Source organism: Rhinoraja longicauda, chromosome 5 (genome assembly GCF_053455715.1).
Source record: "Rhinoraja longicauda isolate Sanriku21f chromosome 5, sRhiLon1.1, whole genome shotgun sequence".
Taxonomy (NCBI): Eukaryota; Metazoa; Chordata; class Chondrichthyes; order Rajiformes; family Arhynchobatidae; genus Rhinoraja; species Rhinoraja longicauda.
In genome coordinates, this window is record NC_135957.1 from 10297806 (window position 1) to 10321510 (window position 23705).

At 43.1% G+C, this 23705-nt stretch overlaps 1 protein-coding gene and 1 long non-coding RNA gene across 2 annotated transcripts in view; one reads left to right on the top strand and one right to left on the bottom strand.

Moving 5' to 3' along the window:
• LOC144593405 (uncharacterized) overlaps nt 1–13879 on the top strand; it is a 58453-nt gene extending 44574 nt beyond the window's left edge. The window contains exons 4-5 of the long non-coding RNA XR_013547244.1: nt 11508–11628; nt 13646–13879. This is a non-coding gene — a long non-coding RNA (uncharacterized LOC144593405). The remainder of the gene's footprint in view (nt 1–11507; nt 11629–13645) is intronic.
• agpat5 (1-acylglycerol-3-phosphate O-acyltransferase 5 (lysophosphatidic acid acyltransferase, epsilon)) overlaps nt 1–23705 on the bottom strand; it is a 110040-nt gene that overhangs the window by 10481 nt on the left and 75854 nt on the right. The gene's annotated exons all lie outside the window — the stretch shown is intronic.

Genomic DNA, 23705 nt, shown 5'->3' on the forward strand with positions numbered 1-23705 from the left:
TTCTAAATTCCAAAACTAATGCATTTTTCTGAGCGGATAATTAAATGAGGCACGCACATGTAAATGCATGGATCTATTTTAAATGCTGCCAAACATAGATGTTATACATTGAATCACAGCTAAAATCTAGCTGGGTGGCACACTCCAGGCCCAAGGAGAATTGAGATTTGTATTTGACTGAGTCAAAGTTTTATCGGCCAACTTGATCAAAATGACGAAGGAATATTGAAAAGAAAAATAGTGATAGCCTATTTTTATGCATTAAATGATAACAGGGCTGAACAATTTAAAAAATATATAAATGGAATATCAGCAGAACTTTAGATATTGCGATTAGAATATGTAAAAACCGTTAACCAGTTGCTATTGTAGTACACCGAAGATACACACAAAATGCTGGAGTAACTCAGCGAGACTGGCAGCATCTCTGGATAGAAGGAATGGATGACGTTTCGGGTCGAGACCCTTCTTCAGGCTGAGCGTCAGGGGAGAGGGAGTTACAGAGATAAGGAAGAGCAAAAGACATGCAGATCGAAGTTAATAGGTCGAGGTCAATATTCAAGCTGGCCAGGTAAAATATGAGGTGATGTTCCTCCAATTTGCGTTGGGTCTCACTCTAACAATGGAGGAGGCCCAGGATAGAAAGGTCAGTGTGGGAATGGGAGGGGGAGTTAAAGCGTTTAGCAACCGAGAGATCAGGTAGGTTTAGACAAACTGAGCGGAGGTATTCAGCGAAACGATCTAACTTCCAAGTAACCCTTGCTTTCCCTCTCTCTTCATCCCTCCCCTTCCCAGTTCTCCGACCAGTCTGACTGTCCCTCTGATTACATTGATTGAAGCAACTTGAGAAAGGTCTACATTTCACCATGTTGATCTTCCTTACTTGCTGTGCTTTTCTCTTCGCAATTTAAGTCAATGGGATTTCTGTCTTCTTGTGGACAAGTCTCTAATGCAGCAGTCCTGGTTTCTGAGGAGTCACAAGTATCTGAGTCAGCACCGACCGTATTGTTCAGTGCTCTGTTGCCACCTTCTCGCTAACAATGGTCTATTCTACATAATTCCTTGATCTGCATCTCCCTTTGATCTCTTACACTTGTTCAAACTAAAGTATCATTCATTCATTCAACCTGGTTTCCTCGTCTGCTGAAACAAATACATCTCACTCAGTTATGAACGTGAACTTTAGGGTCCATTAAAGTTAATACACCAGGAAAATGACCAACAGTTAATCCCACCCCGCCTTTATCTCATAGAATCATGGCGTCATGATGCCATACAGCATGGAAACAGGCCCTTCAGTCCAACGTCCATGGAGACCCAGATGCCCTACCTATGCTAGCCCACCACCTCACCCTCACTGTGTTTGGCCCATATCCCTTTAAACCGTTCCTATCCATATACCTAACAAAATATCCAAATGATGTTATAGTACCTGCTTTAACTACCTCCTCCAGCAGCTCGTTCCATATAACCACCATTCTGTTCAAAAGGTTCCTCTTAAATCTTTCCCACTCACCTTAAACCTATGTCCTTTGGTCCTGAAATCCCCTACATTGGGTAAAAGATATTTTGTTGATATTCACTTATATTCTTGAAAAGATCAAATACGAACAGAAAGTGGAAGCAAGATATTTAGTAATTTTGGGGGGGGGGGGGGGGCAGATCAGGTGTAGCAATTTACCCACAGCATTGTTTTAAGATCAATGATAAGTGCTGAATGAGAAGTAAACCACAGGACTATTGGCTTCATATTATGCCAAGCAATGCCCTTGCACATTCACCCATCAAGGGTAATTCAATTCAGAGTATTTCATTATATTTATCTAACCAGACATATTATCTTGCGATAATTAAATTATTTGCCATTAATTCTGAATTGGGGATTGAGGAGGAACTACTGTGCAGAACAGCACTGAGAAACTCATTTATAAGTGAAATATGTCAATTTTCTATGTACTTTCCAAAATCATTGTGATAACCGAGGCAGTTCTTGCCATTATTCTGTAATTTAAGTATGCATGAAACTTGACATTGAATTAAAAAAGAATCAAAGACATTGAAAATATCATCCTCCATATGTTCTCAGGCCAAAGTTGGCAAAGGCAGAATATTATTCAATCGCTCAGTGTTTGATTTCTTTATTCTGGACTAAGATATGTTTCCCCCAATATGCCACTTCATTTTTCCCAGGCTATGAAAATTAGGGAAATAAAACTGGCAACACTCAAAATGATCAGTTGTTGGAATAAAGCCAACACGAGAAAAAAATTGTCAAATGGCATTTGCCAAGAAACTTTCAACTGTGTCAGCAAAACCATTTTGCAAACATCATGAGAGGAATAGATTGGGTGCATGCACAGAGTCTTGCTCAGAGTAGGGGAATCGAGATCCAGAGGACAGAGGTTTAAGATGAGGGGGGGAAAGATTTCATAGGAAACTGTGGGGTAACTTTTTTTCACATAGTGGGTGGTGGGTATTTAGAATGAGCTGCCGGAGGAGGTTGTTGAGCAGGTACAATTACAATGTTTAAGAAACATTTGGACAGGTACATGGATAGGACTGGTTTAGAGGGATATAGACAATAGACAATAGGTGCAGGAGGAGGCCATTCGGCCCTTCGAGCCAGCACCGCCATTCAATGTGATCATGGCTGATCATTCTCAATCAGTACCCCGTTCCTGCCTTCTCCCCATACCCCCTGACTCCGCTATCCTTAAGAGCTCTATCCAGCTCTCTCTTGAATGCATTCAGAGAATTGGCCTCCACTGCCTTCTGAGGCAGAGAATTGCACAGATTCACAACTCTCTGACTGAAAAAGTTTTTCCTCATCTCAGTTCTACATGGCCTACCCCTTATTCTTAAACAGTGGCCCCTTGTTCTGGACTCCCCCAACATTGGGAACATATTTCCTGCTTCTAACATGTTCAACCCCTTAATAATCTTATAAGTTTCGATAAGATCTCCTCTCATCCTTCTAAATTCCAGTGTATTCCAGTGTAAAGGGCCAACACTCTATGACTATCAGTTCTGTCAAAAATCTCTGTTTAGTTTAGAGATACAGCACGGAAACAGGCCCTTCGACCCACTGAGTCTGCACTGACCAGCGATCCCTGCACACTTACACTAGGGACAAGTTACAATTATACCAAGCCAATTAACTCGGGGGGCCAAAGATCCCGGGGTAAACCCACGCAGGTAACAGGGAAAACACACAGACACCGTACAGACAGCACCCAGTCAGGATTGAACCCGGGTCTCTGGCGCTGTAAGACAGCAACTCTACTGCTGCGCCACCATGCCGCACCTTGTTTCTAAGGGGAGGAGCAGATTAAAACAGACTTGTTGGGTTCTCGATGCTTTGTGGATATTTGACAAAACTACATTACCTATCACATTGAGAATTTATCTCTGCTCGGCAACCACCCACATATTACACAAATCAGATTTGTTGTCTTCATTCCCAAAGTAATCTTTGCCCAATTTTAATGAAAAGTCCCTGATGCCTGCAGCTTCCCACTTCACCGATGCTGATGCGGAATATTCCCATCATTTGCTTTAATGTATCTCTTACCTTGCACTTCAGACAGAAAGACATGCAAAATATTTTAATTTTTCAATTGATCACCGTTGTTAACAACATTTCTGACAAGTCGCTAACCTTTTGCATTTGATTGATCCAATAATGAATTCTATTTAGTTGCCTGCTCTTGAGGTAACATTTAAAGATATTTGCACATCAGAGTACTATCTTTCAACATGCCTAATTCATATGTCAAGAATCAAGAATATTTCATTGTCATATATGCCGATAACAGAACAAATAAATTTTTATATTTGGAAGTAGTTTCCCTGATGGAAAATCATTCTGAAAATGAAAAAAAAATCCATTATTAAAATCCACTTGCATATACTAGCATCAAATGGTCACTATCTTTAAACATCATCCAGAACAGAAACATGCCAGTCACTGCAAGCAGATATCACGTGCTGAAATAGGACTGAGCAGAAATTGGATTAAACATCCATATTTTCAACAAAATCATTATATCTTGTTAACAAGACTCGTCTTAAATTGGTTTCAGTTATTCCAATGTGTCTTTTGGAATCACTGACACACAATTTACATCAAATATTCTGTTCTCACGATAGGAAAGTGCTGTTGACTTGATCACTACTTGAGTGTAGAACTTAACACGGAACAAAGTCTGAGCATTAAAGGTCACCTTGAACCCACTGCTGCCAATGTTCCAAAAGTGAACTCTTCAAAAGGAACTAAACAAAAGAGAGACAACTTGATCTCCCAGCAGAGCGAGATGTCCGTCAGGGAATGTTGCCAACTGGCCCAATCCAGACTGCAGGAGTACGTGCTGAGAGATGCACTGAAGCTTGGTGCAGTCAACGAGACGAAGAAAGAGGGAGAAAGGGAAGGGGAGAGTTTGTGCGTTAGCTAACTAAAAATGGAGAATCAACGTTCATAACGTTACAACTGTCTTTTCATCTCTGGGTTTTGTCCTTTTCATCTCTGGGTTTTGCTTTGTCCTGCCCCTCCTCTTTTCCAGCTTTATTTACCCCCCCCGCAATCAGTCTGAAGAAGGGTCCTGACCCGAAACATTAACTATCCATGTTCTCCAGAGATGCTGCCAGACCCACTGAGTAACTCCAGCATTTTGCGTCTTTCTTTGGTATAAACCAGCATCTGCCGATCCTTAGATAGGCACAAATGCTGGTGAAACTCAGTGGGTCAGGCAGCATCTCTGGAGAAAATGGACGTGATGTTTCGGGTCGGGACTAGACTGATTCTGCAGTTCCTTGTTGTTATGGACACATTTTACCCAAGAATAAGAAAGCATGGCGAGAAGGAGATAAGGAGCCGCTTCCTTGTCAACATAACCAAATTTTAGCCACTTCATCAACCTCAAACTAATAAGAAGAAATCATATTCAACTTTAATCCTGACAATGAAGACAGCTGGTTAGGTCCACAACTGAACATTGGTTAAAGTTTTGTTTGTAATTGGTCTGTTATCAAAATGGATGTGACAATGACAAGTCCATAGCATCCAGTAAGAAAATAATATGTTATATATTTGTTCTTTTCAACAAACTTCATCTGCTGCATATTCTTGCTATTTTAAAGAATTTGTCGCTCTTTTTATCCACACATTATGTAATGCTGCAAATTGATTACACCAATTTTCTTTTGAAAGCTAAATACAGTGCCGAATTGTGTGAGTGTATGCACATGCCACAAAGTACACTGCCAGTTCTTCTTTCAAGGCACTATAGAGACTAAATAGCACTTGACGTTACCTATGACAAATAAGACTTGGTCAACTGAAAGCTGAGAAAATGAACGATTGAACCCCAGCCAGAAACTGCTTAAACCTCTTGCACCTTTTGCTTTTACGTGGTAACAGCCGCTGATTGAAGCTGTGTTTTATTGGCACCACTTAGACACTGTTGTGTGAAAACAAATTAAACAATGAAATTAAACATAACAAGACATTCAGAGTCGCTTCATCTCAAAGCATGAAACATGGTCTCACTTTCAAGCAAGAGAAGACCTATTGCTGCACAATATAGACATTTGAAAGACTTCTCAACACACTACTATTTCCACTTTGATATGGGTGGCATGGTGGTGCAGCAGTAGAGTTGCTGCCACACAGCGCCAGAGACCTGGGTTCGATCCTGACTACAGGAGCTGTCTGTGCGGAACTTGTACGTTCTCCCTGTGACCATGTGGGTTTTCTCTGGGATGTTCCGGTTTCCTCCCACATTCCAAAGACAGGTTTGTAGGTTAACTGGCTTTGGTAAAATTGTAATTTGTCCCTAATATGTCAAGAGTCAAGAGTGTTTTATCGTTATATGTCCCATTGAATAATGAAATTCTTACTTGCTGCAGCACAACAGAATATGTAAACATAGTACACTGTAAACAATATAAACGAAAGAGAAAAAAGTTCAGTGTATACACATACAAGTATACACACAACAATAAATAAATATATATATATATGGATGTGTGTATATGTGTATATATATATATATATATACACACACTATATATATAATATATATATATATATATATATATACACACACATACTCAAAAAACAAACAATAGTGCAATAATAATAATAATATTCTATTGTAGTTCACAGCTACATGTAGGATAATGATAGTGTATGGGAATCGCTGGTCAGCGCGGACTTGGTGGGCTGAAGGGCCTGTTTCCGCACTGCATCTCTAATCTAAACTAAACTATCATTTGCCTTTATTCATACACAACGTATTCATAACTGTTGAATTTGTGATTAATATGGCTAAATTGGTAGCACAAGGGGTACTGAGTCAGACGTTCAGCTCTCACTTTAGATACTTGATCACAATCCAAATGCTGAACTCAGGGGGACAGGCAGCATCTCTGGAAAGAAAGAATGGGTGACGTTTCACAATCCTATAGGTTCATACTGTGGAGCCACAATAAACTGCTGATGCTGGTTTACCAAAGAAGACACAAAGTGCAGGAGTAACTCAGCATGTCGGGGAGAATCTCTGGAGAACATGAGAGGTGATGATTTGCGTCAGGACTCAAAATAACTTTGTGTCCTGTTTAGGCTCATACTCCAGAAGTTTAGAAAGTTACAAATAAAATGCCACTAGTCTAGAGGGAGTACTATGGTCAGAGATGCTATCTTCCAAATGATTGTTAAAAAGATCTTGTTGTTCTTCCAAGTAGATTACAGTTTGAAAAAGGGCAAGAAATGTATTCGCCATTGATCTGCCAAATATTTATCTTGCAATCAACAATAATACGATGTTGGGCAAAATACACAAAGTTCTGAAGTACAGCATCTCTGTAGAACATGCATTGGTGACGAGTTGGGTTGGGACTGAAGAAGGGTCCCAACCTGAAAAGTTGTCTATCAATGTCTTCCAGAGATGCTGTCTGCCCCACGGAGTTACTCCAGCATTTTGTGTTTTTTCCTTCAAGATTCGAGCATCTGCAGTTCCTTTTGTCTAATAAGATTATGAGTAAGAGTAGAATTAAGCCAAACGACCCATCAAATCTACTCCGCCATTCAATCATGGCTGATCTATCTCTCCTTCCTAACCCAGAATTAATGGGACAGAAAGCTCACAAAGGGATAGGAGAATATGGCCAAGTGTAATAGGAATCGATGTGAAAGGTGAGGTGAGTAATGGATTAAAAGTATCATATATGAATGCACGAAGTATAAGAAGTAAAGTGGAAGAGCTTGAGGCTCAGTTAGAGATTGGTAGATATGACATTGTGGGGATAACAGAGACATGGCTTAAGCAGGATCGGGACTGGGAACTGAATATGCATGGTTATATGTCCTATAGAAAGGACAGGCTGGTGGGCAGAGGAGGTGGGGTCGCTCTGTTGATGAGGGATGAAGTTCAGTCCCTTGCGAGGGGTGACATAGGGACTGACGATGTAGAGTCGCTGTGGATAGAATTGATGAATTGTAAAGGTAAGAAGACACTAATGGGAGTTATCTACAGGCCCCCAAACAGTAGCCTGGATTTAGGGTGTAAGTTGCAGCAGGAGTTAAAACTGGCATGTAACAAAGGTAATGCCACTGTGGTTATGGGGGATTTCAATATGCAGGTAGACTGGGAAAATCAGGTTGGTTCTGGACCCCAAGAAAGTTTGCAGGATGCCTCCGAGATGGATTCAGAGAGCAGCTTGTACTGAAGCTGACCAGAGAGAAGGCAATTCTGGATTTAGTGTTGTCCAATGAACCAGATTTAATAAGGGAACTCAAGATAAAGGAACCACTTGGAGGTAGTGACTATAATATGATTAGTTTTAATCTGCAATTTGAGAGGGAGAAGGTTAAATCAGAAGTGTCAGTGTGGCAGTTGAACAAAGGGGACTATGAAGGCATGAGAGAGGAGCTGGCCAAGGTTGACTGGAAAAGGATCCTCGCAGGAATGACGGTGAAACAGCAATGGCAGGAATTTCTGGGCATAATGCAGAAGATGTAGGATCATTTCATTCCAAAGAGGAAAAAAGATTTTAAGGGGAGTAAGAGGCAACCGTGGCTGACAAGGGAAGTTAGGGATGGAATAAAACTAAAAGAAAAGATGTATAGCATAGCAAAGAGTAGCGGGAAGCCAGAGGATTGGAAAACTTTCAAAGACCAACAGAAGGCAACAAAAAGGGCAATAAGGGTTGAAAAGATGAAGTACGGGGGTAAGCTGGCCATGGATATAAAGTATAGTGAAAGCTTCTTTAGGTATGTTAAGAGAAAAAGATGAGTAAAGCCAAATGTGAGTCCCTTGAAGGCAGAAACGGGTGAAATTTTATTATGGGTAACAATGAAATGGCAGAAGAATTGAACAGGTACTTCGGATCTGTCTTCACTAAAGAAGACACAATCTCCCAGATGTACTAGAGGACAGAGGATCTAGGGAGACAGAGGAACTGAAATAAATTTGCATTAGGCGAGAAATAGTATTGGGTAGACTGATGGGACTGAAGGCTGATAAATCCCCAGGGCCTGATGGTCTGCATCCCAGGGTACTCAAGGAGGTGGCTCTATAAATTGTGGACGCATTGGTGTAGGAAAATAAGTGCAGATGCTGGTACAAATCGAAGGTATCACAAAATGCTGGAGTAATTCAGCAGGTCAGGCAGCATCTAGGAGAGAGGGAATGGGTGGCGTTTCGGGTCGAGACCCTTCTTCAGACTGCCGGGTCTTGAATGGGTCTCCGAAACGTCACCCATTCCCTCTCTCCTAGATGCTGCCTGACCTGCTGAGTTACTCCAGCATTTTGAGATACCGTGATCATTTTCCAATGTTCAATAGATTCAGGATCAGTTCCTGTGGATTGGAGGGTAGCTAATGTTATCCCACTTTAAGAAAGGAGCGAGAGAGAAAACGGCAAATTATAGACCGGTTAGCCTGACATCTGTGGTGGGGAAGATGCTGGAGTCAATTATTAAAGAGGTGATAACGGCGCATTTGGATAGCAGTAAAAGGATTGGTCCAAGTCAGCATGGATTTATGAAGGGGAAATCCTGCTGGACTTATTTTCTGGAATTTATTGAAGATGTGACGTAAAATGGATGAAGGAGAGCCAGTGGATGTAGTGTATCTAGACTTTCAGAAAGCCTTTGATAAGGCCCCACACGGGAGATTAGTGAGCAAAATTAGAGCACATGGTATTGGGGGGAGGGTATTGACATGGATAGAGAATTGATTGGCAGACATGAAGCAAAGAGTAGGAATAAACGGGTCCTTTTCAGAATGGCAGGCAGTGGCGAGCAGAGTGCCGCAAGGCTCGGTGCTGGGTCATATATTACTGATTTGGATGATGGAATTAGAAGTAACACTAGCAAGTCAGCAGATGACACAAAGCTGGGTGGCAGTGTGAACTGCAAAGAGAATGTTAGGAGGTTGCAGGGTGACTTGGACAGGTTGAGTGAATGGGAAGATGCATGGCAGATGCAGTATAATGTAGATAAATGTGAGGTTATCCACTTTGGTGGGAAAAACAAAGGCAGATTATTATCTCAATGGTGTCAGATTAGGTAAAGGTGATGTGCAACGAGACCTGGTGTCCTTGTACACCAGTCACTGAAAGTGGCATGTTGGCCTTCATAACAAGAGGATTTGAGTACAGGAGTAAAGAGGTTCTTCTGCAGTTGTATAGGGCCCTGGTGAGACCACATCTGGAGTATTGTGTGCAGTTTTGGTCTCCTAATTTGAGGAAGGACATCCTTGCTATTGAGGCAGTGCAGCGTAGGTTCAAGAGGTTAATTCCCAGGATGGCGGGACTGTCATATGAGGAAAGATTGCAAAGGCTTGTATGCACTGGAGTTTAGAAGGATGAGAGGGGATCTTATAGAGACATATAAAATTATAAAAGGACTGGTGTGGCGCGTCGTGAGAGACCCGAAATAAAGGCGAGGAGCCGGGTATTTTGGGGCGTTCGGTTTATTTCTCAGTTATCAGACTGGTCGAGTCTGCTGGAATGGCTTCGCGCCCAAAACCTTGTCCTTATATACCTAGTACAGGACCGCCCCCCTGGACTGGTCCATTCCCGTGCCGAGGGGTCAGTAGTGGTATGGCCCGACCCTTGGGAGCCGCCACAGGACCCCCCCCCAGAACCGGAGGCACGAACCGCACTGGTGGTCGCACAACCCGACCGGACCGCGTACGGAAATCGGTCGACAGAGGGGCCGGCGGAGGCACAGTTGGAGGGACAGTTGGAGGGACAGGTGGTGGGACCCGCAAAGGGGGGGCGACCTCGTGGCCGCGGCTGGGCAACCCGCACCCACCGTGGTCGATGTCTAAGTGGGCCGGCTTCAAACTGGTGACCTTTGTGACCAAGGACAAGGACAAGGACAGCAGGAACATATGAATACCACTATCTGCACATCCCCTTCCAATTTGCAATCCACCCTGATCTAGAAAGATCACTGGCAATTTATTCTTGCTTGGTCTGAATGCTGGGATTCTCAACCCAATAGCACAGTTGGACCACCTTCTCCACAGGACCACAAGTGGCACAACGTGATGGTCGCTCCCAGTTTCAGGGCAGAGGTGATGGGCAATAAATTCTGGCTTGTTTATGATTCCTCGATTCTGAATAATGAACAAATGAAAAAAAAAGGAAAGATGCAAAATGCTGGAGTAACTCAACAGATCATACAGCATTCCTGGAGAACATGGATAGAAGGGTCCTGACCCGAAACATCACCTAACCATATTCTCCAGGATGCGGCCTGACCCACTGAGTTACTCCAGCATTTTGTATCTTTCCTTGGTAAACCAGCATCTGCAGTTCCTTGGATATACACTAACCAGTTAAATTTCTAGTACCACAACAGTGACTCTGCCGACACACGCATTAAAGTTATTTTTCTTTCGTTGCAAATTGCTCCAAACACATAAAAGCTTTGCATAATTGCTCCTCTTCCTAAAATATCGTAATTCCCCAAAGAACTCTGCCAGCTGGCTGAAGTTCAATCCTTGTTCTCTCCTACGCAAATTAATTCTGGTGCCTACGCTCTATCCCAGTCAAGTAATAGAAGACAACGTAATTGTTAAGTGTTCTAGGGACAACTTTGCAATGCAAGTGCATGAAATCTCACAGGCATCATTATGTAATGAATGATAGATTAGGGTAGTATTTAACCAATTCCATTCAACTTGCATGGCCCCAATTACATTCCTCCACAGTCAAACCACTGCACAAAAGGAGGCACTGTGCCCCGAGGCAAGCTAATGCACACACCAGTGTTTTACCTCAAACAAATATAGCCTTTCTCAGCCTCAACATTCGCCTATTGACAAGTGTCATTTGTCACTCGAGGTCTGAAAGCATCCAGCCCCACACAAGATTAATGTTATCCCTGACACACTTATTCATTTAAAGGCCATGGGTGTAAGCATCTTAAATGATGAGGCTGGGGACTTAATACAGGAAAGATTCAAGATAATTATTTGAAATTGGTTTGCATTTCAGAAGATATTTATAACTGGATAATTATTCGGTACACGCACGTTGGACCCAAGGACCTATTTCCACGCTGTATGACTCGATGACTGCACTTGTCTGCGGCAATGTGAAAAGCAGTAAACTTCAGGTAGTGAAATATTTCCAGAGAAACAAAAGGAATCAAATTTTAATTTTGGCTCCAACTGATTATGTGAACAATATATAAAAAAGGATATCAATAAATCATTGAAAGTAGGCATGCAGGTGCAGCAGGCAGTGAAGAAAGCGAATGGTATGTTGGCATTCATAGCGAGGGGATTTGAGTATAGGAGCAGGGAGGTTCTGCTGCAGTTGTACAGGGCATTGGTGAGACCACACCTGGAGTATTGCGTACAGTTTTGGTCTCCTAATCTGAGGAAAGACATTCTTGCCATAGAGGGAGTACAGAGAAGGTTCACCAGATTGATTCCTGGGATGGCAGGACTTTCATATGAAGAAAGACTGGATAGACTCGGCTTGTACTCGCTGGAATTTAGAAGATTGAGGGGCTTGACAAATGCGCTCCCCCCAGAGGACCAGCGGGACGACCGCCACCTGTCCCAGCATGCCTCGTGCCTGACCTCCCTCCCTTGGTGCAGTGCGACACCAGAGAGAAGGTGAAAGAAGATTGCCGCTGGAAGGCGGTCGCTCTCCTGCTGCTGGCTACCGCGATGGCTGCCCGGGGCAGGGGTGAGTCGCTCACTCTCCCCTTTCCTCTCCACCCTCGCCCGCACCCGGCCCCGGGGAAGATTCCAAGCAGAAAGCAGATGGTCGTCGTCCCCATCGTCTCATCGTTCGCCTCCGTCTCCTCCAGTGCCCGCTTCAACCAACTGCTTCATCGAGTCCCCACTCCCGCCTGGGCCCAGTGCCCTGGACCATCAATGGACTACAACCCCTAGCGGGCAGCTTCTTCTTCTCCCACCTCTCCTCCAGAGCCCGCTTCGACCACTCCAACAAAAATGGCGGGCGCTCTCCTTCTTCTCCTCCTCCACACGCTCCGCCATTTTGTGCACGCCTCCCGCCGCCGCGCTGCCTGCCTGGAGTTGTAGTCCGAGCTCCCCCCACCCACCCCCCCCCCCGCCCCAGCGCACCGGACAATCACCGGACTACAAACCGCCCCAGCGCACCGGACAATCACCAAACTACAACCCCACCGCACGCACACACGGTAATAATAATAGTATAATGTAACAATTATAATACTTAAAATATAATAATGTAAGAATATTAAATGCTATATTGTATATCGTTCAATGTATATTAATCTCTTGCAGGGGAGGGCGATGTGGAGGGTCTGACTGATGCCCGGGTTGAGGGACGGGAGGGGGGTAGGGGTGGTTTTGTGGAGGAGTGGGGATGTGGGGGGGGAGAGGGAGTGGGGGGAAGATGGGGGACTGGGGGGGTGGAATGGGAGGGAGGGGGAGTTGGAGGGAGGGGGAGTAGGGGTGGGGGGGGAGTTGGGGTGGGGGGGAGTGGGGTTGGGCTAGGGGGGGTGGAGTGGGTGAGTGGAGGGGGAAGGAGGGGGGGATAAGGGGGATTGAGTGGAGGGGGTGAGGGTCTTACACCAATATAGAAGCTTTGGGTCCACGGCACGCTCTGGCTGCAGCGCTGGCGCCACGGGGCCAAGGTGAGTGGCACCCTCTCCCCTTTCCTGTCCCCCCTCTACGAGGAATGGGCCCAATAGGTCCACTTCGTCTAGTTATACTCTAAATTACTGCAGGACTACAACCAATGCAGAGCAGAAATGCACATCCTTGTTAATCATATGTAAATGCATTTTTGAGTCATTTTTGTGTTTAATTTCATATTCGTAATTTTATTTATACACGTACGGCATATTCTTGGAAGATTCTTGGGTATTATAATAAAGTCTTCAACCTGTTATGTCATTTAAAAGTATAACAATCATAGGGAAGATATTTAGCGACGTCTATACGGTGCCAGTGCCAGTGGTCAGTAGACAAGGAGCTGTACGTGACGAATTTTTACGTCGGGATTTCCTGAGACATGAAAATTATTTCAAGGGTTCCGCAAGGGTAAAAAGGTTGAGAAACACTGTTCTAGCCCGTACTCTCTGGTCCACGATGGTCTTTAAACACCCAAGTTTAAATATTTAAATTGTTCAGTTTAGTTTGGAGATACAGCGTGGAAACAGGCCCTTCGGCCCACCGAGTCTGCGACGTTCAGTGATCACACGGACAACGATCATACACACAAGGGACAATTTACTGAAGCCAATTAACCTACAAACCTGTACATCTTTGAAGGGTGGAAGGAAACCGGACCACGTGGAGAAAACCCACGCGGTCACCGGGAGAACGTACAAACTTCGTAAAGACGTGGTCAGGATTGAACCCTGGTCTCTGGCACTAGAAGGCAGAACCTCTACTGCTGCACCACTGTGTCGCCCCTAAAAATGCAACTGTACAAAAATGCAATGACATTCATTAAAAACATCAACCAAAACATCAAGGTTGCTGGATTTAAATTGTACAATTAATCAGTGTAATAAGGCAAAATAAGTAAAAGGGCACTTATCCCACTCCTGCATTCTGAATGGGCCGATGAACTCATTAATGAGTTCTTCATGAGCAGAGGTCATCTAAATGAATACAACACAAACATACCACACCAAGAACTGATGCCTTCAGAATTAAAGAGAGCCATTAGGTACTAAAAGAACTTTCAACTCCCTGACCTTGGGTAGCACAGCAGTGCAGCTTGTGCAGATGCTGATTTACAGGTCCAGCAACCAAGGATCAATCCCGACCAATGGTGCTGCCGAGTGGAGTTTGCAGATTAGACGTGGCAGAATTTTGTTACTTTGCTTTTAAATTCTTTGCCATGAAAAGCAGACACAAGGGCAATCCAAATGCCCAAAGATGTGCAGGTTGATAGATTAATTGGCCACGATCAATTGCTCTGAGGATTTTGGGCATTGGAGTAGGAGTCGATGGGAATGTGAGGAAAATAGGTTAGAGGGTGAATTAGGGTTGAATGGAATTGCTTTGTATGCCGGTATGGGCTCAATGGGCCGAATAGGTCTCCTTTTCTGTTGCAAGGAAATAAGGTAAATCCACTCCTGTGCAAATTAGATGCAAACTCTGCTCTGGGCAAGAGCTTCAGATTACTTCAGGGAATTTCCATCTAGTGTCTGATGTGTGGCATAACATAGCAAAATGACAGCTGCTTTAAATTGACAGATTACACCCAGTGTGCCATGACTGATTCTAGACTGTTAGAAGAATAACTTAATTTCTGGCTGTACTATGCCTATGAAAGTTTAATTTAGAGGATGAATCATAAATAGTGAAACTCCTAAACAGCATTACCAACGGTGCCTTGAGAGAGCATTTGGAAGAAAAACATTACTTTCTCAAGTATAGAGTTGTTTAGAATTTTTTTGATGTCAAGAATCACATATGTACAGTTGCACTGAAGTCTCCAACCAGGCAGCCAGGCAAACAATCAAATGGTTAACAAGAGGATGATGAGATTAAAGGCAGCACAGTGGCGCCGTGGTAGCGTTGCAGCCTTACAGCGCCAGAGACCCGGGTTCAATCCCGACCACAAGTGCTGTCTGTATGGAGTTTGTACGTTCTCCCTGTGATTGTGTGGGTTTTCTCCGGGTGCGCCAGTTTCCCCCACACTCCAAAGACACACAGGTTTGCAGGTTAATTGGCTTCAGTGATGGCTGGTCGATGTAGACTCGGTGGACCCGTTTCCGAGCTCTCTCTAATGTCTAAAGATGATTTATAAAATTTAGAAGAGTATTTGATCACAAAACACGATACATTCAAAAATATCTACTCAAACTCCACTGCAGACTTCACTTCTAAACTAAGTGACTGCACGATTATGCAATTTTTGCAAACATGAGGATTGAAGAAATTAGTCATGGGAGGTTTCTTCAAAAAGGTCAAAAATTAGGTGATCAATATTCAATTTCTTTTCACTAATTACAATGAAAAGCTTTGAGTGCCAACAACTGTTGCTGGTCACATTTTAACGCTGTATTATCACTGGCACACATAAAATACTCGTTAAATAACCAAACCAAGCTAGAACAGATTTTTCTTTCTTTCCTCGCTTTTAAATACTTTCCCACGAAATTCTGACCCAAGAGCAATCCAGCTGCCCAAACATGGTCATTGACTTTACTCGTTGAAGTAAGCAATGCATTCATTTTTTATGAAATGTCACAAAACTAAATTAAATGACAGGAACATGTCCTATTCAATACATCACTGTAAAAACACTGGATAAAACAAAATAAACGACAGGGCCCTGGAGAGTGTTGTGGAATAGAGACCCTGGGGGATAAAAGTACATTATTGCTCCGTGAAAGTAGGTGCTGACAATGGAGAGGGTCCCGAGAAGGTTTACGAGAATGATCCCAGGGATGATTGGGTTAACGCATGATGACAGCATTCGGCCTGTACTCACTGGAGTTTAGAACGATTTCATTGAGACTTACCGAATATTGAAAGGCCAGGATAGAGTGGATGTGGAGAGGATGTTTCCACTAGTGGGAGAGTCTAGGACCAGAGGTCACAGCCTCAAAATAAAAGGACGTACCTTTAGAAAGGGGATGAGAAAGAATTTATTCACTGAGAGGGTGATGAATCTCTGGAATTCATTGCCACAGATGGCCGTTAAGGCCGTATTGGGTATTTTTAAGGCTAAGATTGACAGATTTTTGATTAGTATGGATGTCAAGTGTTATGGAGAGAAGGCAAGAGAATGGGGTTGATAGGGAAAGATAGATCACCCATGATTGAATGGTGGAGTAGACTCGATGGACCAAATAATCTAACTGCGCCTGTGACTTGTGAACTGGATAGGCAAAAGCATTTTGCCCTGCAGCATAGGAGGCTGAGTGTTAACAGGTCAGGCAGCATCTCTGGAGAAAAGGAATATGTGATTTTTCAGGTTGAGATTCTTCAGACAGGGCTTAGGGGGGGAAAGATTTAAAGGAGACCTGACAGGCAAGTTTTTCCACACAGAGGATGTGTGAGTATATGGACTGAGTTGCGAGAGGAGATGGTAGAGGTGGATACAATTACAATGCTTAAAAGATGTTTGGATGGACACAAATAGGAAAAGTTTAGAGGGGTACTAGACCATGTGGACCCGTTGGGCCCAAACCTATTCTGCATTGGTGCAGCACCCTCTCCTCCCCCACTCTCTCCTCCCCCACTCCCCTCCAATCCCCACTCCCCTCTCCCCCACACCCCCCCTCCCCTCCCCTCTCCCCCCCACTCCATGATGGACCAAATAAATGCAGGCAAACAGGACCAGCTCAGACAGGCAACTTGGCTGACATGGGCAAGTTCAGCCCAAGGGCCTGTTTCCATTCCGTGTTACACTAACTCAAAACATGCAAGCTACACGTCAACTATAATTAAAACTGATGTTAACCAGTATACATCTTAAAGAAGGCAAAGGAGTTTAATATTTTCAATAGCTATATTAAGAAAATAATTTCAATACAGGTAATGTCAGAAACACACGATAGGTCATGCAACATCTGTGGACAAAGAAACCAGGTCAATTACCGTTAAACTGGGCAAGAAAAATTACTAAATAAATGCATTTTTGTTTGAGAGAAAGGAAGCAGGGTGGTCAAAACAATAAAGGGAATGGGTAATTATACATTGGTGACAAAAACTGTCCAAGTAACATTATTTTTGGTGCCAGGAGTTAGGGAAACAAAATGTTTATACGAGTGATGCAGAACATGCTGAAAATCTGAAACAATAGAATGTTGGCAATATTTAGCATTTCTGGCATTAGTGAAAAAATAAAAACTTTGGGGTGGCATGGTGGCACAATGGGAGAGCTACTGCCTTACAGCACCAGTGACCCGGGTTCGATCCTGCCGGTACGGAGCATGTACGCTTTCCCCGTGACTTGCGTGGGTTTTCTCAGAGAACTTCGGTTTCCTCCCACACTCCAAAGGCGTAAAGGTTTGTAGTTTAATTGGCTGGATATAAATGTAAAATTATCCCGAGTGCTTGTAGGGTAGTGCTAATGTGTGGGGATCGCTGGTCGGCGCGGACTCGGTGGGCTGAAAGGCGAGTTTCCTCACTCTGTCTCTAAACTAAACTTAATTAATGGCTTCAGATTATAGCTGGGCAGCTATGACACAAACAGGAAAGGCAGGTTGTCTGAAATGATTGAATTCAAAATATCAACATCTTAATAAATTTGTCTTCAACTGCAAGATTTAATTTTAGCTGTGTAGGAAGGAACTGTAGATGCTGGTTTACACCAAAGATTGTCACAAAAAGCTAGAGTAACTCAGCAAGTCAGACAGCATCTCTGGAGAAAATAAATAGGTGACATTTCAGATCGAGACCCTTCCTCAGACCTTCAGCTAATGGTCCCACAAACGAAAGAGTCTGCAGATGTTGGAAATCTGATATAAGACCAGAACGCTGGAAATAATCAAGTCCGGCAGCTTGTATGGAGAGAAAAACGGATGAATTTCCAGTTCTATGATCTTAATTGGAACCTTCTTGAAAGTGGGAAATATATTACTCTCCTAGACTTTCTCAGACCAACCAACCTTATTCTTTAGCACTAAACCTTAAAGTGCTCGCTTTATATACAAGATCCAATAACAACTCTGTGACGAAACTTGGATTACTAGTTTCCTGTATTCCATGCATTACTCCCGTACCGCTCTAAAGTATAACTTTTATTTTCAATTTTCTAACGGGCAACAGTCACATTTGGAATTGAAAGCTTTGGAAAAACCATTTAATCAATTTCTTCATCTACTGCCTTTGAAATTGTGGAATGGAAACCATCTGGTGCTTAGGATTTGTCAGTCTTCAGTGTCATTGTTTTCTCTAATACCATTTGCTTGTTGAGTGAAGTACGATCTTTCATTAATTATTAGTTTCCCTGCCATATCACATTTTCCTTTCTTCCTCAGCTATACACATGCTGACATTTGCTTATTTTCATTTACAATATTATTCACGATGGTGATGCCGACTTAAACCAAGTCTGGCTCAGTCTGATGAAATCCAGCAGTCTGCTTTCTTGCTCATTCTGGAACACAAATGCTCCAGAGAAATTCTTCAATGCAATCAAGAAGTTCACAAACAAGCAAGGTCGATGTATTCTCCACTGCCCAACCTACATATTCTATATTCCACCTCTCCCATCGTTCTACTGATTCATCATCATCATATCATCATATATATACAGCGCGGAAACAGGCCTTTTCGGCCCACCAAGTCCGCACCGCCCAGCGATCCCCGCACATTAACACTATCCTACACACACTAGGGACAGTTTTTTACATTTTACCCAGTCAAATTAATCTACGTACCCGTACGTCTTTGGAGTGTGGGAGGAAACCGAAGATCTCGGAGAAAACCCACGCAGGTCACGGGGAGAACGTACAAACTCCTTACAGTACAGCACCCGTAGTCAGGATTGAACCCGAGTCTCCGGCGCTGCATTCGCTGTAAAGCAGCAACTCTACCGCTGCGCTACCGTGTCGTGTTCTGTGTACTGGAGTTTGGCTTGACTGTATCCTGGTAGAGTGTTACCCAATTTGAATAGATAACAATGCAAAACAAAGCTTTTCACAGTACCTTGGCATACGTGACAATAAATCAAAACCCTATACCTGCATGTTGGCCTTTTAAACTCAGCTTTCGTTACTTGCAATTCTCCAATTTTAATTTATCTGCCACTTCATTGCAGTGATTAGAATAGATGAATTGTCAATTCTAACTACAGCATCAATACCAATCGCTTTCATTTAACTACATGCCCTCTTAACTCCTTAGATTGGAAGGATCAGATTCAAGAAACATAACCACACACACAACCCCTTGGGCCTTTCTGCATAGCAAAAAGCTAATACAGGGCATCTCAAAGTAAACAAACTGGCGTGTTCATAATTCAAGTGTTCTTCAGCAACTTGGGGCGGCACAGTGGTGCGACGGTCATGTTGCAGCCTTACAGCATCAGAGATCCGGTTTTTGATCCTAACTACGAGTGCTTTCTGTAGGTAGTTTGTACCTTTTCTCTGGGTGCTCTGGCTTCCTCCCACATTCCAAAGACGTGCATGTTTGTAAGTTAATTAGCTTTGGTAAAAATTGTAAATTGTCCCTAGCGTGTAGAATAGTGTACGGGTGATCACTGGTCAACGTGGACTCGGTGGGCCGAAGGGCCTGCGTCCACACTGTATCTCTAAAGTCGAAAGTAAAATCTAAACTTGCACAAATCAAGAGGCATGCATTCATATCTCTTAAACATGGACAATTCTGTCAGAAATTGATCACCAGAAGCACATGTGAAAAATATTGTATAAAATAAACAATAAGAGGAATTTTGGTGGAAGATCAAACAAGCCAAATGTTTATAATGTTCAATACACTTCCAAAATACAACTGGGCTAATTACTTCATATGGAAGCTGTTATGTTCATTTCAAATAACTTGGAAGAGTATTATTTACTTTCCAACAAGCTTTCTGCTTCTATGCTTAAAACATATCAAGGTTGCAGATGATGCATACTTTTAAGTGTACAGTAGTAAGAAATATAGACCATCTCACAACACATGAACAAACAGTTGCAGCACCATTTCTTAGTTCATCTCCTACACTTATGTGCGGCATAGTGAAGGAAAAAGTTGTGAGCAAAGTTCTTCAAAAATAACTATCACCACCTCTGAGATGGTAAAAGTAAAATGGGTCTATATAATCTGAAAAAACACCCTTGACATTTCATGCAGGAAGGATAATGAAAGCTTATTAATTAAAGCTGATGTAGATCAATGTCTTAAACACTTTGCCATCTGACTGGCAAGTGGTTTTTAGCATTGCTACATTTGACAATAAGAAAACTGCCATCTTCAGAGGAGAAATACACAACTTTCTTTTCAGAGACATCTCAGGGTCTAAGGGCGTACACAGTCAGTACATTTAGCTGCATATACTCAGGGTTACACTATAAACGGGAAAGTCCCATGGGCAGACCGTCTCTCATACTTCGTTCCACATCATGGGGTGTGCAAACTCCATGTAATGCCAAATTTGGTTTAAATTAGTTAACTGTCAAACCAACTAAATAAATAACAATGAAGGGGTGGCACAGCGGAAGAGTTGCTGCCTTACAACGCCAGAGATTCGGAATCGATGCTGAATGGGGTGCTGTCGCTACGGAGTTTGTACGTTCTCCCTGTGATTGCGTGGGTTTTCTGGGTGCTCTGGTTTCCTCCCACATTCCAAAGACGTACAGGTTTGGAGGTTAATTAGCTTCTTGTCCCTAGTGTGTAGGACAGAATGAGTGTGTGGGTAATCGCTGGGCTGTGTGTACTGTTTCCACTCTGTATCTCTAAACTAAACTACCAGACCCATGACCTGTCAACTCTTCTTTAACATCTTATGCAGATTTCCAGGACTGGTGCTCTGCATCTCGCCTCCAGCAGACTTCTCCCCCATCTTCATTCATCTTCCCCTACTTGCACCTCCTCCCAGCAGACTTTAGAAACAAGATCCCTGGGACTGCACCATCAGCATGTATCTAAACACTATCATTAACATTGCCAATCTTTCTTTCAATGCATGACCTCAGTCTTGACACTAAATTTCACATCGTGCTAACATGGATATGCCTTGTATTGTAATTTAATCAACTGAATCAATTACACAGGTAACTTGCTGTAAACTAACTCGACCGTTTATCAGCAATGTTTTTTTCAGCAAAATTAAACACATCACAACCCAAATGCTTTTAACAGAATTTCAACATATTTTCAGATGGTCTACCGATTCTGTTTAGGATACTAAAGACAGGGACAATCACCCAGCTGTAACGAAAAATGTAGGATTAAGTCAACTCAAGTGTAAATTACAACTCAATTGTAGGTCTATCTTTCGAGTCAGTGCCTGAACAATTTTGTTTTGTAACATTAGAATAAATATTGTTCTTCTCCCCCCCGAAGGACATCTGTATCCACTTACAGCAGAAATTCTTCCATCCGATAAGTTTACTCAGCAATGGAAATTCTGAACATTCACAAGACAATTTTCAAACATTTACTTCCTTCCAACATCATCAATCCTATATAAATCTTCATTGTTGAGTTGGAGGGGGATGATTCAAACACAAATCTCATTTAACGCCGATGAACATGTCATTTTGCAAACACAATGAGTTGCCTTTCACACCAGACGGTTGGCAGTCAGATTTTGGTCAAAGTGCTGGAGTAACTCAGCGGGTCAGTCAGCATCCCTTGACAACATGGATAGGTGACGCTTCGGGTCGGGACCCTTCTTCTGTCCCAACCCGAAGCGTCGCCTATCCATGTTCTCCGGGGATGCTGCCTGACCCGCTGAGTTACTCCAGCACTTATTTCTTCAGGTAAACCAGCATCTGTGGTTTCTTGTTTCTGCAGTCAGATTTTGCAGCTTGAATTTATAATTCACTCAGAGTGATTGAGCCACGTTGTTCCTCTAAAAGGTGAAAGGGGGGGATGACAAGTACAAGGAACCCTGGATGTCGAGGGATAGATAATTGGGTAAAGAGAAAAAAAGGAAGCTGGTTGCAGATGTAGAGAAATAAACATGTGGCAGACCAGTCAAGAGAATAAAAAGTGTAAGGTGATGCTAAAAATGACTTAGGACGCCAAAGAGTAGTCACAAAATATCACATCAACAAGATTATTGTAAATTCAAAAGACGTTTCATAAGTAAATGAAGGAACAAAGAATAATCTTGGAGGAGGAGTGGCCATGAGGAACAATAGGGACAGTCTGTTCTTGGAACCAGAAAAGTTTGGGTGCGGGCTGAAATGTGTACTTTTCATGTATTTACAAAGGAAATGGACTTTGTAGTTGGAGAAGGCAGTGAAGTGGAAATTCCCGCGCCTTTGCAGGCTTAAGGTGAATCAATTACTTGGGCCAGATGAGGTTTATCCCTGGCAGTTATGGGCGGCACAGAGGCACAGTGATAGAGCTTGAGGAACGACGTCCTTGCCATTGAGGCAGTGCAGCATAGGTTCACGAGGATAATCCCTGGGTTGGAGGGACAGTCAAATGAGGAAAGATTGGAAAGACTGGGATTGTATTCACTGGAGTTTCGAAGGATGAGAGGGGATCTTATAGACACGTATAAAATTATAAAAGGACTGGACAAGCTAAAGGCAGAAAAAATGTTCCCAATGTTGGGGGAGTCCAGAACCAGGGGACACAGTCTAAGAATAAAGGGAGGCCATTTAAAACTAAGGTGAGAAGAAACTTTTTCACCCAGAGTTGTGAATTTGTGGAATTCTCTGCCACAGAAGGCAGTGGACGCCAATTCACTGGATGAATTTAAAAGAGAGTTCGATAGAGCTCTTGGAATCAAGGGATATGGGGAGAAGGCAGGCACAGGTTACTGATTGTGGATGATCAGCCATGATCACAATGAATGGCGGTGCTGGCTCGAAGGGCCAGATGGCCTCCTCTTGCACCTATTTTCTATGTTTCTCTGCTAACTGATGGTCCGGCATCTCCTTTCGTCCAGACAAAATTACGAGGACTCACTGCAGTTCCTTCCTACATATTTAAGTTTGTAACAGTCCAGGATGCTTTAGAGACACGGGAGGGGCATAATTAGCGGGTGAGAGGTGTGTTGCTGATTCATTATTACGTGACCTCTGTTGGCCCAGAGAAACGGAAAGTCCGTCGGGCTCTGGAACCAAGGGTGCTGGAAAATCGGTGGTGGGCCTGGACAAGCTCTCCTCTCAATGTCATTTTATCAAACTTTGGTTCTGCAGAAAATAACACAGCTCTTTTAATGCTGATACTGTCAATATGTGACCCATTTCTAATGCTCGAGGTCATCGCAGTGTCATAAAATAACCGATCAAAATTTGACGACAGCGCACAATTCAAATAGTGCATTGCTGACATAGTGAACAGACGACGCAATGTGAACTCCTTCCTTCACTTGCTGTCAATGTGCCAGTCAATGAACTAGCTCCAGTTACAGCACCTGTCCGATAAAGTCGTGGAACAATAAACGATACCAATGAGATCACAGATTGCAGAAGCCGGAATCCTGAATGAAGGTGCTGGAGGAGAACCTCTCCCAAGTAGGCATTTAACCTGCTGAGTTCCTGCAGTGTTGTGTTTTTTGATTCAAGGATTCCAACAAGGAGGAATATTTAAGATG